Here is a 19,506-nt window from a genome sequence, read left to right as displayed (position 1 = left end):
GCCTAATTTGTTTCATACACACTCTACAGTTTTCATCTACATTATAAACATTTTCTTAATAATTTTAAAATTCATGATTAAGTTATTTGAAATTTATAAGTAAAGTGTTTTCTATAATAGATATATTTAGAATATTTCAACATATAAGCAAATGTAAAGAAAATGAAGCAAAAAAACGAATGCAATTTTTTTGGAAAGGAGCGCTAAAGGCATATGGTTAATGCTAGGCTGGCCCATTCTGGCGGCTGTTTACGCTTTGTACAGGAGAAAAAATATCAAAATTTCAATAAATATTCATGTTTTTGAATGTTTTTGTTCAGAACTTTATAAAATTCACGATTCCGAAGTTTGTTCACAAATTCGAAAAATGTTCTCGACTTTCCAAAACTTGTATGTAATCTAAATAAATTGTTCCTAATTTTTAGAAAAATGTATCAAAAACTTGAATATTTGATCAATTTTACAAAAAAATATGTTTTCAAATGTTTTATGTTTTTTCCGAATTATCTTTGATTTTTCATTTTTTGTGCGATTTCAAAAAATATTCAAGTTTCCAAAAAATGTTCGGAATTTTCAAAACTTATTAGCACTTTAAAAAATAATCAAGATTTCAAAAATTGTTCACATTTTTTAGATGAATGTATCCTACTGTTCTAAAAGAAAGATTTTCTAAGTGTATCTTACTCTAAAAAAAGATGGGTATATCATTCTTCCTCCATTGTTTGCGATAGTGTGGTTTTCATGTTTTTTTATAAAGTATAATTTGATTGACTACTTGATCTTTAAATTTCAATACCATGAATTTTCATGTTTTGTGCAAATACATACTAGTTTTTGTCGTATTTCCGTTATGCATTTCCACCGTGTCGTCCTATCATCGTGTCCACCCAAACACATTCATCTCTCCCCCCCCCCCTCCCCTACTTGTATGCCACAAACACACCACACACCATCATCATCATGGTTTTCCTCTCACCCCACTTCCTATTCATCTTTGCACACACCGGTGCGGCACCATGTCGGTCCCTTATGCTCCAGATTTTGTAAAATGCATGTACAGTCTTTTGCCAGAAAAATGTACTTGGTAAGAAAATTGCACATTGCCACCTTGACTTGTTTATTGGCCAAATGCCATCAAAATAAGACCACATTAGCAAAAAAGTTTTCTTGTGGAAAAAGGTCTCATGACAATTAATCAAACTAGTAGTGCATACACCTGTGGAAAATAAAGTAAATAGATCGAGGTCTCTGTGTGGCTGGATGTCTTCTTCCTCCCAAACAGGTCGAGTGTACCGTCGTTACTGCCTCTCCATCATCACATTTAGCCAGTTGTTGTTGATCGTAGACAGGAAGTCATCAACGCCACGATCTTGTCGGATCAGTGCCCTAGTGAAGAAACCGTCGAAGTCGTCGTCGCCCGAAGATCCACTGATCCAAGGTCCCGGCCTCCAAAGAAACTCACAGGTCCCATGCCAAACACTGGAGCCCGCATCAACATGACGGGCAGGAGGCTGGTGGACCAAACTGTAAAGGAAAGTCATTGCCGATGGCACACTGACAATCCACGCAAACTCTAAGCTTATCGAACAAAAAGATCAGAAGAAATGTACGCCAATAAAACATCTACACCGCTACAACCGACATAGTTGAGACGGGGAAGCTTGAGAAAAAAATATTCGCCAAATCGATGTTGTGGCCACAAACCCCTACTAAAAGCCCTAAAGCAAGGAAAACTACAATTTCATCTGGATTATTGTAGCCTCCTCACGCTCATACGTCGGCGATGGAGGGAGGGGGCGACCTGCAAGGGAGGAAGGGTATCAACAGGGAGCGCCTGGAAAATTGCCTCTCTAGAGTTTGGATAGGAAAGAACGGCTCATATATTGCACAAAAACAGTTTCAGCCATTGTTGACCATTGTGACTTTGTGGGGGATGAAAACTTAAAACGACGATGAAAACTAAGGGTGATGTTTACATAGAAAAAATGTTTTTTGGAAGATCCATAAAAAATCAAGAACGAAAGGTACATCACGATAATAATTTGGAGTGGAAATATACACCTTGCTTGTAGTTGTTTAACTATGTGTATGCAGGAGAGAGAAACCTCGAGTATAAGTTTACCATCGCGGCATCGCCTCCTCACGATTTGCTTGTGTGGTTTAAGAAGAGTACTGGAATCTCACAGCTGATCTAATAGACTCGGGGTTCGATACAGTTTTCCAGCGAAAAACCGAGAAAACCTCCTGGAGGCGATTAGGGTTATCGCGTGGAACCTTGACGGCGCATGATGATCTCATCGACGGGCGATCTTCGCCGCCGGGAAAGGATGGCTTCCATGTCCACGAACAGTGGGTAGAAGGACGTCGACTCCATGTCACCACAAACGGCAAGAGCTCGACTGGCAGAATCCCTCGGGAAATTGGAGATCTTTGAGGAAGAAGCCACGCCTCTGGTGATCGACGATCGCCCCGAGAGCGAGAAACCAAAGTGGGCATTGGCGGGGCAGGTCTTACGCAACACTCTTCATATGCATACCATCTCCAATGCCTTACGGCCAGCATGGGGGAACCCTAAAGGGCTAGCTTTCAGATATGTTGGTACAAACACGTTTGTGGCAGAATTTGCTACCCAACGGGATCATGGTCGCGTGTGGGATGGTTCACCTTGGCATGTTAGTAAGCATGCTATTATATTATCAGAGTTCGATGAATGCATGAGGCCGTCTGAACTCCAATTCAATCGACTCCAAGTCTGGGTAAGAGTTGTTAACTTACCGTTCAACCTTCGTGATGATGTTTGGGGTAAAGCAATTCCTAAGCAGATTGACAAACAAGCTTCGGCCATCAAGTTTGATCACGAGGGAGGGTTCCTAAGGGCTAGGGTCACGCTGGATATCACCAAAACCTTGAGGCGGTGGATCTTTATTGAGTCAGCAAGGCGGGGGAGCACGGATCAATATGCTATTCAGTATGAAAATATCCCGCACTTTTGCTTCACTTGTGGCCGGTTAGGTCACTCTAATCTACTATGTTCGACCCCGGGGGCACGAGACACCAATGGGGATCTTCCCTTTGGTAAGGGCCTCCGGCCGCTAGAAGAGCGTAAGCGTGCTACATCTAGTAAGGGCTCGAACAAGGAGTAGTTTTCTGCCAAAGCTTCAAAACAAAATACAACACAGTCGAGTACCGCAAAGGATAAGGGGACTGAAGTTAACTCTCCGGTGAAGAAAAATTCACACAAGCGTAAGGGAGGTGATGGGGTCCCAAAGCAAATTTATAGAGAAGTTGAAACCCCCATGTTAACTAGCACAGGTGCAAATGGGGGAGAGATGCAACTTCTTATTCGAGATAGATAGGAGACACAAGGAAACAAGACTCTTGATGAGGATGATGGTATTCTGGAAAGGGATAGCAAGAAGAGGAAACCTACACCAGAGAATTCTGGAACGTCGGCAGCGGCTGCGGAGCAGCCCTGTCCGTCCCAATGAATTGCATGAGCTGGAACCGTCGAGGGTTTGGGAACCCTGAGACAGTTCGCGAGCTTCGCAAGATTGTGAAGCATGAAGGTCTCGCCCTTCTCTTCGTGATGGAAACGAAGATTAGGGGGAAACGAGTGGAAAGTTTGCAGCCCCTCTTGGGGTTTGCCAGTAGTTTTGCTGTTGATAGCGATGGATTGAGTGGTGGCATTGGTTTTTTTTGTCATAGGATGTTCATGTCGAACTGAAGAATTGCAGCAAAGCTCACATTGATGTGAGAGCCAGGAGGAAAGAGCATGATCAGACCTCTTGGCGATTCACGGGTTTTTACAGAGAACCTCGCTCTGAGAATAGATTTCAGAGTTGGGATTTTCTGCGTACGCTGCATGGGATACCTCACGATGGATGGATCTGCATGGGGGATTTTAATGAGACAATGTATGTGGAACAGCACTTTAGTGTTCACACACGCCCTGCACGTCAGATGCAAGCTTTTTGTGAGGTTATCGATTTGTGTTCCTTCCAAGACCTACGTTGGAGAGGAGTCCCATTTACATGGGATAATAGACAATAGGGTGCTTCAAATGTAAAAGCTCGCCTTGATAGAGCACTAGCAAATAATGAGTTCATGCAGCTGTTTGAGTAATCATGTGTGAAACACATTAGTTCTACCGCTTTGGATCATTGTTACGTCCTTGCGGAGTTGAGGTCAGATGCACCTAACAGGTGGCCTTCCAGTAGGCACCCCTCTAGGTACGAAAATGTTTGGCAGTCCCACTCGAAGTATGATCAACTGGTGAAAGATTCATGGCATACAGGGGCTGGACACAATGGTCTGTATGGAGTAATGGAAGCACTAACCTCTGTCCAGAACAAGCTTGGATCGTGAGGTGATCGTGAGTTTGGAAATATGGCAAAAAAAGTTCAAAAAGTTCAAAAAATCTAGAGTGTTTGAGGGCACAGTCGATTGACAGGGGGCCTTCGAATGAGGAACTTTCTGTCACATCTCATCTTACAAAGGCGTTGCTGCAGGAGGAGATCTGGATGAAGCAACGGTCCAGGATTACTTACGTTCGCGTTGGCGATAGGAACACGCAATTTTTTCATGCCCGTGCGACGCAGCGACGCAGAATGAACAGAATCACTTCCCTTCAGTTGAATGACATGCAGATATGTGATGATCCGGAGGAAGTGAAGTCAGAGATACTTGAGTTCTACCAGAGTCTGTACCTTTCCCAAGGCTACAGAGACATGTCAGTACTTCTACAGTTTGTTCCTACTCGGCTAACAAAGGAGATGAATGCCTCACTTGAGAAAGATTTTACCGTCGAGGAGGTTAAAGTTGCACTCTTCCAAATGGCCCCGTCGAAGGCTCCGGGAGTTGATGGCTTCACGGCTGGGTTCTTCCAACGCCACTGGAATATACTTGGCAATGATATTACGATGCCATTTTGGACTTTTTGAACGGTGGGGAACTCCCTATGGGTCTGAATGATACATCCATTACCCTCATACCCAAGGTACGGAACCCACAAAATCTTTCTCAGTATCGCCCTATTTCTCTATGCACGGTTCTATACAAAATTGCAGCTAAGGCAATTACCAACAGACTTCACGGTCTTATGGATGGGATAATAGGGGCTGAGCAAAGGGCATTTGTACCGGGACGCTTAATTACAGATAACGTCTTGGCGGCATATGAGAGTATACATGCAATGAAAAAGCGAACGAAATGTAAGAAGGCTATTTGCGCGGTGAAACTTGATATGCTCAAAGCTTATGACCGCGTCGAATCGCACTATCTTGAAGCCATGATGATCAAGCTGGGCTTCTGTGATAAGTTTGTACGCTTGATCATGAAGTGTGTTTCATCAGTACAGTTTTCCATCAACGTGAATGGCAATCTACTTCCTTTTTTCACACCTTCCAAAGGCATTCGGCAGGGGGATTCGGTGTCTCCGTTCCTTTTCTTAATCTGTGCCGAAGGGTTTACTACACTGATGAACAGTTTTGGTGGCGCCCAAGTTGATCATGGGATTTGTGTGAGTGTCAGATCCCCTTGGGTAAATCACCTGCTTTTTGCGGATGATATTCTCATCTTTCTCGGTGCGCAGCTGGCAAGTGCAGGCAGGTTGAATGAAATATTACACATTTACGTTGAATGCTCGGGGCAAGCTGTGAACAAGGAGAAAAGCTCTATTTATTTCAGCCCCAATGCCACCCAACCAGTACGTGATGCTACGAAGCAAGAATTGGGCATATTTATTGAAGCATTCACGGAGCGATACCTTGGCTTGCCAATGGCAGTTGGCTGGATCACTAGTGGTTCTTTTGATCATATTGGCGAGAGGAGTCGAGGAAGTATGCAGGGTTGGGCGGAACATTTTCTTGCATGTGCAGGGAGGGAAATCTGGTTAAAATTAGTCATACAGGCCATCCCCACCTACAGCATGTCTTGTTTTGAGCTTATAAAGAAAGTTTGCAAGCAACTCACGTCCTCTATGGCGTGTTTTTGGTAGAGCAGTTCGATTGACAGAAGATCCTTGCATTGGATGTCATGGGAGAGGCTGTCCGCACCGAAGGAACAAGGAGGGATGAGATTTAGAGAGTTTGGAAATTTTAATGTAGCTCTGTTGGGCAAACATGGTTGGCGATTCTTGACTCGGCCGGACTCTTTATGTTCTCAAGTATTTAGAGATAAATACTTCCCTGATGGGGATTTTATGCAAGCGCATGCTCCTTCATCGGCGTCGGCAACTTGGAAAGCTATTATCGCAGGGCGCACGACACTGGAGAAGGGTCTCATTAAATGTGTTGGTAGTGGCCAGATGATCTCCATATGGAACGACCGCTGGATACCTACTACATCATCACTCAAGCCCATGGGCAGACAGGGGACCGATCAGCTTGAGATGGTCTCCGACCTCATCGATGATCATACAAGAACATGGGACAATGAGTTGGTACGAAGGAACTTTTTTGCACCCGATGCCGAGGCCATACTGAATATACCAATTCGGGTAGGTGGTGGTGACGACTTTCTGGCTTGGGCTCTAGAAAGGTCGGGCGAGTACTCTGTGAAATCAGCCTATCGCGCTCTTGTGACCCGGAACGAGCATCCTGCTCTAAGGGAAGGGATGGTAGTGGGAACTTCGTTGTCCGGAAAATAGGTATGGACCGCCTTATGGAAGCTCAAGGTCATTCCGAGAGTTCGGGTTTTTTGGTGGTGAGTGTTGCGAGGGATTCTTCCTGACTTGATGCATGCGCTACAGACATATAAGAACATCATCCTTGTGTGACCTATGTAAGGCTGTCGAGGAGGATTTGATGCATGCTCTCGTCCATTGTTCTCATGCCAAAAGCTTTTGGAATGCTTCGAAGGAAATCTTGGGCTTGAAGCTTCCTTGTCTACACCCATAGACATGGACAAGGGATCTTGTGGTGGACAATTCATTCACCGAACCAGATAGATACAAGATGATCACTATTATGCATTCAATCTGGAATTCACATAATTGCTGGACCAATGATGAGGATGGATATAACCCGGTGCAAAAAATTAAGCGGGCGAGAGATGATCTAGCCTTGCTAGAAGTACCAAATATTCATCATGTTGGTCAAATGGGGCAGTGTTGGCGCCCGCCGGATCCTAGTTCGGTCAAGATCAATACAGATGGAGCTATCGATACGCAGGCACAAGTGGGAGGAGCGGGAGGCGTTGTATGCTTTGAAAGTGCTAGTTATCGACTAGAGGGGGGTGAATAGGCAATTTTTATGGAAGTCTTCAAAACACGGGGGCTTTGAAGACAAACAGTAGAAATGATCCTATTGATATGCAGCGGAAGGTAGACTACACTAGGCAATCCATAGTCAAGTAAGCAATGAAGTAAAAGCACGAAGACTATCAGCAGCTAGGTAGTGTGGATCAGGATGGAAGACAGTATGAAGCCAAACGGTAAATTGTCTTCAGTCAGTGAAGTCAATCAGATCATACAGGCAAGCAATGACTTCACGGAGACAAACTGTAACGTAAAGGGAGGTGAAGGATAGAACCAGTAGCTTGGTGAAGACAAGGATTTGCTAGACCAGTTCTAGTTGCTGTGACAATTGTACGTCTGGTTAGGGAGGGTGAGATTGAACTCAGAAGACTGCATCTTCACCTTATTCAACTTGAGCTAAGGACACAAAGTCCTTGCCCAATCACTCTGGTAAGTCTTCAAGGTATACTTCCAAACCTTCACAGACTTCGTTCACCGGCAATCCACAATGACTCTTGGATGCTCAGAACGCGACACCTTACTGGCTGGAGGATTCACAGTCCTCAAGTGTAACAAGTCTTCAAATCACGCGGACAGAAAGACTTCAATGATGCCTATCACTCTTTGCCTCTGGGTGTATAGGGCTTTGTCCTCGCAAGGATCTCTCTCTCTCAAATGCTTTGGAGGTGGGTTGCTCTCAAACGACAAAAGTTGTGCACTAACTCTGAGCAGCCACCAATTTATGGTGTAGAGGGTGGTCTATTTATAGCCAGGAGGCTGAAGGAAATATGCCCTAGAGGCAATAATAAAGTTGTTATTTATATTTCCTTATATCATAATAAATGTTTATTATTCATGCTAGAATTGTATTAACTGGAAACTTAGTACATGTGTGAATACATAGACAAACAGAGTGTCACTAGTATGCCTCTACTTGACTAGCTCGTTAATCAAAGATGGTTAAGTTTCCTAACCATATACATGAGTTGTCATTTGATTAACGGGATCACATCATTATTGAATGATGTGATTGACTTGACCCATCCATTAGCTTAGCACGATGATCGTTTAGTTTGTTGCTATTGCTTTCTTCATAACTTATACATGTTCCTATGACTATGATATTATGCAACTCCCGAATACCAAAGGAACACTTAGTGTGCTATCAAACGTCACAACATAACTGGGTGACTATAAAAGATGCTCTATAGGTGTCTCCGATGGTGTTTGTTGAGTTGGCATAGATCGAGATTATGATTTGTCACTCCGTGTATCGGAGGGGTATCTTTGGGCCCTCTCGGTAATTCACATCACTATAATCCTTGCAAGTAATGTGACTAATAAGTTAGTTACAAGATGTTGCATTACAGAACGAGTAAAGAGACTTTCCGGTAACGAGATTGAACTAGGTATTGAGATACCGACGATGGAATCTCGGGCAAGTAACATACCGATAACAAAGGAAACAACATATGTTGTTATGAGGTTTGACCGATAAAGATCTTCGTAGAATATGTAGGAACCAATATGCGCATCCAGGTTCCGCTATTGGTTATTGACCGGAGATGAGTCTTGTTCATGTCTACATAGTTCTCAAACCCGTAGGGTCCGCATGCTTAACGTTCGGTCACGATCGGTATTATGAGTTTATGTGTTTTGATGTACCGAAGGTTGTTCGGAGTCCCGGATGTGATCACGGTCATGACGAGCAGTCTCGAAATGGTCGAGACATAAAGATCGATATATTGGAAGCCTATGTTTGGAAATCGGAATGGTTCCGGGTGAGTTCAGGCATTTACTGGAGTACCGGGAGGTTACCGGAACCCCCCGGAGAGATATGGGCCTTATTGGGCCTTAGTGGAAAGAGAGAGGGGAAGCGAGGGCAGGCCGCGCGCCCCCTCCCCCTTGGGTCCGAATTGGACTAGGGAAGGGGGCGGCGCCCCCTTCCCTTCTCCCTCTTTCCTCCTTACTTCCTCTCCTACTCCAACTAGGGAAAGGGGGAATCCTACCCCCGGTGGGAGTAGGACTCCCCCTAGGGCACGCCATAGAGAGGGTCGGCCCTCCCCTCTTCCACTCATTATATACGGGGGAAGGGACACCCCATAGACACACAAGTTGATCTCTTAGCCGTGTGTGGTGCCCCCTCCACAGATTTCCACCTCGGTCATATCGTTGTAGTGCTTAGGCGAAGCCCTGCGTCGGTAACTTCTTCATCACCATCATCACGCCATCATGCTGACGAAGCTCTCCGTCGACACTCAGCTAGATCTAGAGTTCGTGAGACGTCACCGAGCTGAACGTGTGCAGATCGCGGAGGTGCCGTACTTTCGGTGCTAGGATCGGTCAGATCATGAAGACGTATGACTACATCAACCGTGTTGTCATAACGCTTCCTCTTATAGTCTATGATGGTACGTAGACAACACTCCATCCCCTCTCATTGCTATGCATCACCTAGATGGATCTTGCGTGTGCGTAGGATTTTTTTTTGAAATTACTGCATCCCCAATAGTGGCATCAGAGCCAGGTCTATGCGTAGATGTTATATGCACAAGTAGAACACAAAGGAGTTGTGGGCGTGGGTATATACATATTGCTTGCCGTCACTAGTTGATTCTTGATTCAGCGGTATTGTTGGATGAAGTGGCTCAGACCGACATTACGCGTACGCTTACGTGAGACTGGTTCTACCGACGTGCTTCGCACACAGGTGGCTAGTGTGTGTCAGTTTCTCCAACTTTAGTTTAATCGGATTCAATGAACAAGGTTCTTTCTGAAGATAAAAAAGCAATCATTATACCGTGTTGTGGTTTTTGATGCATAGGTAAGAACGGTTCTGGCTCAGCCCGTAGCAGCCACGTAAAACTTTCAACAACAAAGTAGAGGACATCTAACTTGTTTTTGCAGGGCATGTTGTGATGTGATATGGTGAAGACATGATGCTAAATTTTATTGTATGATATGATCATGTTTGTAACAGATTTATCGGCAACTGGCAGGAGCCATATGGTTGTCGCTTTATTGTATGAAATGCAATCGCCGTGTAATTGCTTTACTTTGTCACTAAGCGGTAGAGATAGTCGTAGAAGCAATAGTTGGCGAGATGACAACGATGCTTCGATGGAGATCAAGGTGTCAAGCCGGTGACGATGGTGATCATGACGGTGCTTTGGAGATGGAGATCAAAGGCACAAGATGATGATGGCCATATCATATCACTTATATTGATTGCATGTGATGTTTATCCTTTATGCATGTTATTTTGCTTAATTCAACGGTAGCATTATAAGATGATCTCTCACTAAATTTCAAGGTACAAGTGTTCTCCCTGAGTATGCACCATTGCGAAAGTTCATCATGCCGAGACACCACGTGATGATTGGGTGTGATAAGCTCTACGTTCACATACAACGCGTGCAAGCCAATTTTGCACATGCAGAATACTCGGGTTAAACTTGACGAGCCTAGAATATGCAGATATGGCCTCAGAACACTGAGACCAAAAGGTCAAGCGTGAATCATATAGTAGATATGATCAACATAGTGATGTTCACCATTGAAAACTTCTCCATCTGACGTGATGATCGGACATGGTTTAGTTGATGTGGATCACGTGATCACTTAGATGATTAGAGAGATGTCTATCTAAGTGGGAGTTCTTAAGTAATATGATTAATTGAACTTTAATTTATCATGAACTTAGTCTTGATAGTATTTTCATAACTATGTTGTAGATCAATAGCTCACGATGTAGCTCCCCGTTTATTTTTGATACATTCCTAGAGAAAAACTATGTTGAAAGATGATAGTAGCAGTGACGCGGACTAGGTGATGGACCTATTGCAGGAGCAGATACAAACGTTATGAATGTTTGGCAAGCTCGGTATGATAATTACTTGATAGTTTAGTGTGCCATGCTTTACGGCTTATAACTGGGACTTCAAAAATGTTTTGAACGCCACGGAGCATATAAGTTGTTCAAAGAGCTGAAATTGGTATTTCAGACTCATGGCCGAGTCGAGAGGTATGAGACCTCTGACAAGTACTTTGCATACAAGATGGAGGAGAATAGCTCAATCAGTGAGCATGTGTTCAGATTGTCTGAGTACTACAATCTCTTGATCAAGTGGGAGTTAATCTTCCAGATAAAATAGTGATTGACAGAGTTCTGTAGTCACTATCACCAAGCTACTGGAACTTCGTGATGAACTATAATATGCAAGGGATGCCGAAAACGATTCCCCGAGCTCTTCGCGATGCTGAAATCGGCGAAGGTAGAAATCAAGAAAAGCATCAAGTGTTGATGGTTGACAAGACCACTAGTTTCAAGTAAAAGGGCAAGGGAAAGAAAGGGAACTTCAAGAAGAATGGCAAGCAAGTTGCCACGTCCATGAAGAAGCCCAAAGCTAGACCCAAGCCTGAAACTGAGTGCTTCTACTGCAAAGGAAATGGTCACTGGAAGTGGAACTGCCCAAGATACTTGGCGGATAAGAAGGATGGCAAAGTGAACAAAGGTATATTTGATATACATGTTATTTGATGTGTACTTTACTAGTGTTTATAGCAACCCCTCGGTATTTGATATTGGTTCAGTTGCTAAGAGTAGTAACTTGAAACTGGAGTTGCAAAAATAAACAGAGACTAGTTAAGGGTGAAGTGATGATGTGTGTTGGAAGTGATTCCAAGGTTGATAAGATCACCATCACACACTCCCTTTACCTTCGGCATTAGTGTTGAACCTAAAATAAATGTTATTTGGTGTTTGCGTTGAGCATAATATGATTGGAACATGTTTATTGCAATACGGTTATTTATTTAAATCAAAGAATAATTGTTATTCTATTTACATGAATAAAACCTTCTGTGGTCATACACCCAAGGTGACTGGTTTATTGAATCTCGATCGTAGTGATACACATATTCATAATATTGAAGCCAAAAGATGCAAAGTTAATGATGATAATTCAACTTATATGTGGCACTGTCGTTTAGGTCATATTGGTGTAAAGCGCATGAAGAAACTCCATGCTGATGGGCTTTTGGAATCACTTGATTATGAATCACTTGATGCTTGCGAACCATGCCTCATGGGCAATATGACCAAGACTCCGTTCTTCGGAACAATGGAGCGACCAACATACTTGTCGGAAATAATACATACTGATGTATGCGGTCCGATGAGTGTAGATGCTCGCGGCAGGTATCGTTATTTTCTTACCTTCATAGATGATTTGAGCAGATATTGGTATATCTACTTGATAAAACATAAGTATGAAACATTTGAAAAATTCAAAGAATTTTAGAGTGAAGTGGAAAATCATCGTAACAAGAAAATCAAGTTTCTATGATCTGATCACGGAGGAGAATATTTGAGTTACGAGTTTGGTCTTCATTTGAAACAATGCGGAATAGTTTCGCAACTGACGCCACCTAGAACACCACAGCATAATGGTGTGTCTGCACATCGTAACCATACTTTATTCGATATGGTGCGATCTATGATGTCTCTTACCGATTTACCACTATCGCTTTTGTGGTTATGCATAAGAGACAATTGCATTCACGTTAAATAGGGCACCGTCTAAAAATCCGTTGAGATGACACCGTATGAACTGTGATTTAGCTAGAAACCTAAGCTGTCGTTTCTTAAAGTTTGGGGTTGCGATGCTTATGTGAAAAAGTTTCAGCCTGATAATCTTAAACCCAAATCGGAGAAATGTGTCTTCATAGGATACCCAAAGGAGACTGTTGGGTACACCTTCTATCGCAGATCCGAAGGCAAGATATTTTGTTGCTAAGAATGGATCCTTTCTAGAAAAGGAGTTTCTCTCGAAAGAAGTGAGTGGGAGGAAAGTAGAACTTTATGAGGTAATTGTACCTTCTCCCGAATTGGAAAGTAGTTCATCACAGAAATCAGTTTCAGTGATTCCTACACCAATTAGTGAGGAGGCTAATGATGATGATCATGAAACTTCAGATCAAGTTACTACCAAACCTCGTAGGTCAACCAAAGTACAGTCCGCACCAGAGTGGTATGGTAATCCTGTTCTGGAAGTCATGTTACTAGACCATGACGAACCTACGAACTATGAGGAAGCGATGATGAGCCCAGATTCCGCAAAATTGCCATGAAATCTGAGATGGGATCCATGTATAAGAACAAAGTATGGACTTTGGTTGACTTGCCCGATGATCGACAGGCCATACAGAATAAATGGATCTTCAAGAGGAAGACAAACGTTGATAGTAGTGTTATTATCTACAAAGCTTGAATTGTCGCAAAATGTTTTCGACAAGTTCAAAGTGTTGACTACGATGAGATTTTCTCACTCGTATCGATGCTTAAAAGTCTATCCGAATCATGTTAGCAGTTGCCGCATTTAATGAAATCTGGCAAATGGATGTCAAAACTACATTCCTTAATGGATTTCTTAAAGACGAGTTGTATATGATGCAACCAGAAGGTTTTGTCGATCCTAAAGGTGCTAACAAAGTGAGCAAGCTCCAGCGATCTATCTATGGACTGGTGCAAGCATCTCGGAGTTGGAATATATGCTTTGATAAAGTGATCAAAGCATATGGTTTTATACAGACTTGCGGTGAAGCCTGTATTTCCAAGAAAGTGAGTGGGAGCACAACATTTCTGATAAGTATATGTGAATGGTATATTGTTGATTGGAAATAATGTAGAATTTTTTGGAAAGCATAAAGGAGTGTTTGAAAGGAGTTTTTCAAAGAAATACCTCGGTGAAGCTACTTACATATTGAGCATCAAAATCTATAGAGATAGATCAAGACGCTTGATATATTTTCAATGAGTACATACCTTGACAAAATTTTGAAGTAGTTCAAAATGGAACAGTCGAAGAAGGAGTTCTTGCTTGTGTTACAAGGTGTGAAGTTGAGTAAAGACTCAAAACCCGACCACGACAGAAAATAGAAAGAGAGTGAAAAGTCATTCCCTATGCCTCAGTCATAGGTTCTATAAAGTATGTTATGTTGTGTACCAGACCTATTGTGTACCTCACCATAAGTTTGGCAAGAGGGTACAATAGTGATCCATGAGTGGATCACTGGACAGTGGTCAAAATATCCTTAGTGGAATAAGGAAATGTTTCTCAGTTATGGAGGTAACAAAGAGTTCGTTGTAAAGAGTTACGTCGATGCAAGCTTTGACATCGATCTGGATGACTCTAAGTCTTGATCTATATACATATTAAAAGTGGGAGCAATTAGCTAGAGTAGCTCCGTGCAAAGCATTGTAGACATAGAAAATTTGCAAAAATACGTACGGCTGTGAATGTGGCAGACCCGTTGACTAAATTTCTCTCACAAGCAAAACATGATCACTCTTTGGGTGTTAATCACATAGCGATGTGAACTAGATTATTGACTCTAGTAAACCCTTTGGGTGTTAGTCACATGGAGATGTAAACTAATCACATAAAGATGTGAACTATTGGTGTTAAATCACATGATGATGTGAACTAGATTATTGACTCTAGTGCAAGTGGGAGAATGAAGGAAATATGACCTAGAGGCAATAATAAAGTTGTTATTTATATTTCCTTATATCATGATAAATGTTTATTATTCATGCTAGAATTGTATTAACTGGAAACTTAGTACATGTGTGAATACATAGACAAACAAAGTGTCACTTGTATGCCTCTACTTGACTAGCTCGTTAATCAAAGATGGTTAAGTTTCCTAACCATGGACATGATTTGTCATTTCATTAAAGAGATCACATCATTAGAGAATGATATGATTGACTCAACCCATCTGTTAGCTTAGCACGATGATCATTTAGTTTTTTGCTATTGCTTTCTTCATAACTTATACATGTTCCTATGACTATGAGATTATGCAACTCCCAAATACCGTAGGAACACTTAGTGTGCTATCAAATGTCATAACATAATCGGGTGACTATAAAGCTGCTCTCCAGGTGTCTCCGATGGTGTTTGTTGAGTTGGCATAGATCGAGATTAGGATTTGTCACTCCGTGTATCGGAGATGTATCTCTGGGCCCTCTCGGTAATGCACATCATTATAAGCCTTGCAAGCAATGTGACTAATAAGTTAGTTACGAGATGTTGCATTACGGAAGGAATAAAGAGACTTGCCGGTAACGAGATTGAACTAGGTACTGAGATACCGATGATCGAATCTCGGACAAGTAACATACCGATGACAAAGGGAACAACGTATGTTGTTATGCGGTTTGACCGATAAAGATCTTTGTAGAATATGTAGGAACCAATATGGGCATCTAGGTTCCACTATTGGATATTAACCGGAGATGAGTCTTGGTCATGTCTACATAGTTCTCGAACCCGTAGGGTCCGCACGCTTAACGTTCGGTGACAATCGGTATTATGAGTTTATGTGTTTTGATGTACCGAAGGTTGTTCAGAGTCCCGGATGTGATCACGGGCATGACGAGGAGTATCGAAATGGTCGAGACATAAAGATCGATATATTGGAAGCCTATGTTTGGACATCGGAATGGTTCTGGGTGAGTTCGGGCATTTACAGGAGTACCGGGAGGTTACCGGAACCACACGGTGAGTATATGGGCCTTATTGGGCCTTAGTGGAAAGAGAGAGGGGAATCTAGGGCAGGCCGCGTTCCCCCTCCCCCTTGGGTCCCAATTGGACGAGGGAAGGGGGCGGCGCCCCCCTTTCCTTCTTCCTCTTTCCTCCTTCCTTCCTCTCCTACTCCAACTAGGGAACGGGGGGAATCCTACTCCCGGTGGGAGTAGGACTCCCCCTAGGGTGCGCCATAGAGAGGGCCGGCCCTCCCCTCCTCCACTCCTTTATATACGGGGGAAGGGGGCACCCCATAGACACACAAGTTGATCTCTTAGCCATGTGCGGTGCCCCCCTCCACAGATTTCCACCTCGGTCATATCGTTGTAGTGCTTAGGTGAAGCCCTGAGTGGGTAACTTCATCATCACTGTCATCACGCCATCATGCTGACGAAGATCTCCCTCGATAGTCAGCTGGATCTAGAGTTCATGGGACGTCACCGAGCTGAACGTGTGCAGATCGCAGAGGTGCCATACTTTCAGTGCTAGGATCGGTCGGATCGTGAAGACGTATGACTACATCAACCGCGTTGTCATAACGCTTCCGCTTACGGTCTACGTGGGTACATAGACAACACTCTATCCCCTCCCGTTGCTATGCATCACCTAGATGGATCTTGCTTGTGCGTAGGATTTTTTTAGAAATTACTGTGTCCCCAACAGAGGCAACTCGACCTGATTTGTCTGAAATGACCCTGGGTCACTAAGGAACTGACATGTGTCCAATGGTCAGATTTCAAACACTTGCGGCAGCTTGACTTGGGCTACAAGTAAAGCTGACTCATCCAGCTCTGGATAAGATTTGCTCTCATTGTCTTCGCTCGAAGACATTGGATTTGGTTGAGCATCACTTTAGTCACTCTGACTTTGTTCACTTGGATCCCACTTAACAGTACGGTGGTTCTTATGACTCAACAAAGAAGAAAAGGAACTACGAAACAACTATGTCTTCGCACTCCGTAGTCTTCACATGAATGTCTTCTCATGTCATAATCTTCACTGTGAATATCTTCACAGACCACCATTTTCTTCAATGTCTTCACACATTTTTAGAGGTCATCTCTGGTAGGTAAACCGAATCAATATGGGACTACTACCTGTGTTATCCTGCAATTCTCACAAACAGAGTAGTCCCTCAACCGAGTTTGTCGTCAATACTCCAAACCCAACTAAGGGTGGCACTAGATGCACTTACAATCTCCCCCTTTTGGTGATTGATGACAAACCGGTTGAAGTTTTCAACGGGGATAAAAGTATGAAAAAGTTTAAGAATTAAGGCATTGTCTTCATAAGTAGCAAAGGCTCCCCGTGAAGATGTGCATATAAGTAGTTTGCTTTGGAATGCAAATGCACATGGCAGGTTTTACTTCGTGGAGATCCTCTTCAACTTATGAAGACAATTCATCATGTGTATAAAGAGATAATGAAGATAATGACATGCATAATGAAAAATGGACGTCTGCGGAATGGCTTCATGAGGGATTTATCATCGCATCACAAAGTAGCAAATGACCATCGAGTTTAAGTGTTACAACTCAAGGAACCAAATGTATCAAAAGACGAGAGTTGTAAATACTTGGCAAAAATAATGCAGCCACCCATAAGGACCTGCTTGAAGACTATCAACTCATATGCTTCTCCCCCTTTTGTTAGTAACTAGTCAATGTGTACGTGCAATGCACGTTAATTTGGAAGTACATTAAGTACATGCAAATATTAAGTATGATATTATTTGCATGTTATTATGTGATTAACATTATATTTGGCATGAAATTAACTGCAAAACGTGTTGAGTGCTCGACATTGAAGTACTCTAGGTCATTGGATTGACATGATTTGATGGCCGAGATTAATTGGATCTGCCCCTTTGGGTCTTTTTATGTTGGTATAGATGACCAAAAAGGTTTGAATACATAGAGTATCTACTCGTTCCCATCAGGGGTAGATGAAGGAGCAGGGTCGACGTTGGATCTCGGTGGTGCAGATGGGCCTGGTGCAGTGTCGAGATTTAGTGTAGCCATGGTTGGTGAAGTGGCGTCGTCTTCTTCATTGATGACTCTCGCAACAACAGTTGCAGCCGAAGATGAATGCTCAGAATCTTCAATTGAGGGAGTGCGGCACCAGCTTGTATTTTGTGGAGGCCTGGAATCAAACTTGAAGCCCTCGGTGAAGCCATCTTCGCGAAGATCGTCTTCAGGACATAGCAGTGTGAGACTCTTCTAGGACCGCTGACGGTGTCCTGGACTAGGGGGTACTCACCACGTCGTCTCCCGACTAGCTGGATCGGGCCGAGGACCCCCATGGCGGTTCACTCATGGGCCACTTCGGGAAGCCCATGCCACATACGAGGAAGATTTCACAAGACTTGATGATCAAGACAAGGGCTCCTCTCCACCAACGTATTCGACTAGGACTCTTGTTATCCTAGGCCTCCAGTACATTATATAAGCTGGGGCCAGGCTAGTCGCTAGATTATTATGACATTATTCATCATACCCTCAGGTTTTAGACCACAACATATGATCTCGAGGTAGATTAACTCTGTCCTTGATACTCCATCAATATAAAAAAGAGCATGACGTAGGGTTTTACCTCCATCAAGAGGGCCCGAACCTGGGTAAAACATCGTCTCCTTCGTTCATGTTCCATTGATCCGAGAATCCACAGCTCGGGACCCCCTACCCCGAGATCTGCCGGTTTTGACATTGACAATGGTATTTTCATTGAGAGTTTCGTTGTGAGATCGACAAAGGATCAATAGCTCGCCTGCGGATCAACTGTGACGTCGGCGTCTTCGTCGGTGGCTTGACTGGTCACCTTGGTTGACCAAGGACTGTGCCCCGCCTCCAATTGTCATGTCTGGACGAGGGCCTTCATCAAACATCAACTCCGATCTCTATCATGATCATGGAGGAATCATCCTTAGAGCTTGGGGGCTCAACGTCAACATTACCCTCGGGCGACCGTGCTGTTCTTCCGAACAGCAAACTTGTATCCGCTGCCACCACCTCCTCGAGCATCGCTTTGACGATTCCTTTAGTGGAATTGTGCGAATTGATTCTGGAACAACCCTGTAAACTTTTTTCGCGTTCCGATGGAGCAATCTCCGCCGATATCAGATATACCGGAGCCCTATCGAGTCTGGACGGGAATCAGGACGAGTTTAGGGCGTGGTCTCTAGAGCCCAGCTTGGAGGTTATTTGGAAGATCCAATCGTTTATCTACTGAGGAATTTCCATATCTACCACCTTTCAAAATTACAGCTCGATCCGACTTTTCAAACTCCGGGAACCTTCCGATTAGTGCATCACTTTTCAGATTTGTTTTCTGCGCGAATACGAATCTGACCTAAGATCATCTCTCTTCATGAACGGGATATTGGACAACCTTTTTGGAAGAATCTCTTTCTGGGGTATTGTGTTTTGTTTCCGAACACATGCTCACGAATTTTTCTCCTTTTCGAAGGTAATCTTCACCGTTATGCTGGTGTCAAACCAGTCCGGCAATATTGCTTCACGGCTGCTGACTGCATTAGACACGTCGTCGCTTTGTTGAGCCGAGCTCAACTTCTTCGGATCATCATCTCAGCGAGCCGAACAAAGAGTTCGGAATCACAAAGGATAAATCATCAGCAACATTGCCACCCTATGGATCACACGGAGCGGGCACACCGGCATC

Source organism: Triticum dicoccoides, chromosome 2A, assembly GCF_002162155.2.
Source record: "Triticum dicoccoides isolate Atlit2015 ecotype Zavitan chromosome 2A, WEW_v2.0, whole genome shotgun sequence".
Classification (NCBI taxonomy): Eukaryota; Viridiplantae; Streptophyta; class Magnoliopsida; order Poales; family Poaceae; genus Triticum; species Triticum dicoccoides.
Note: the sequence above shows the minus strand (reverse complement) of the source record.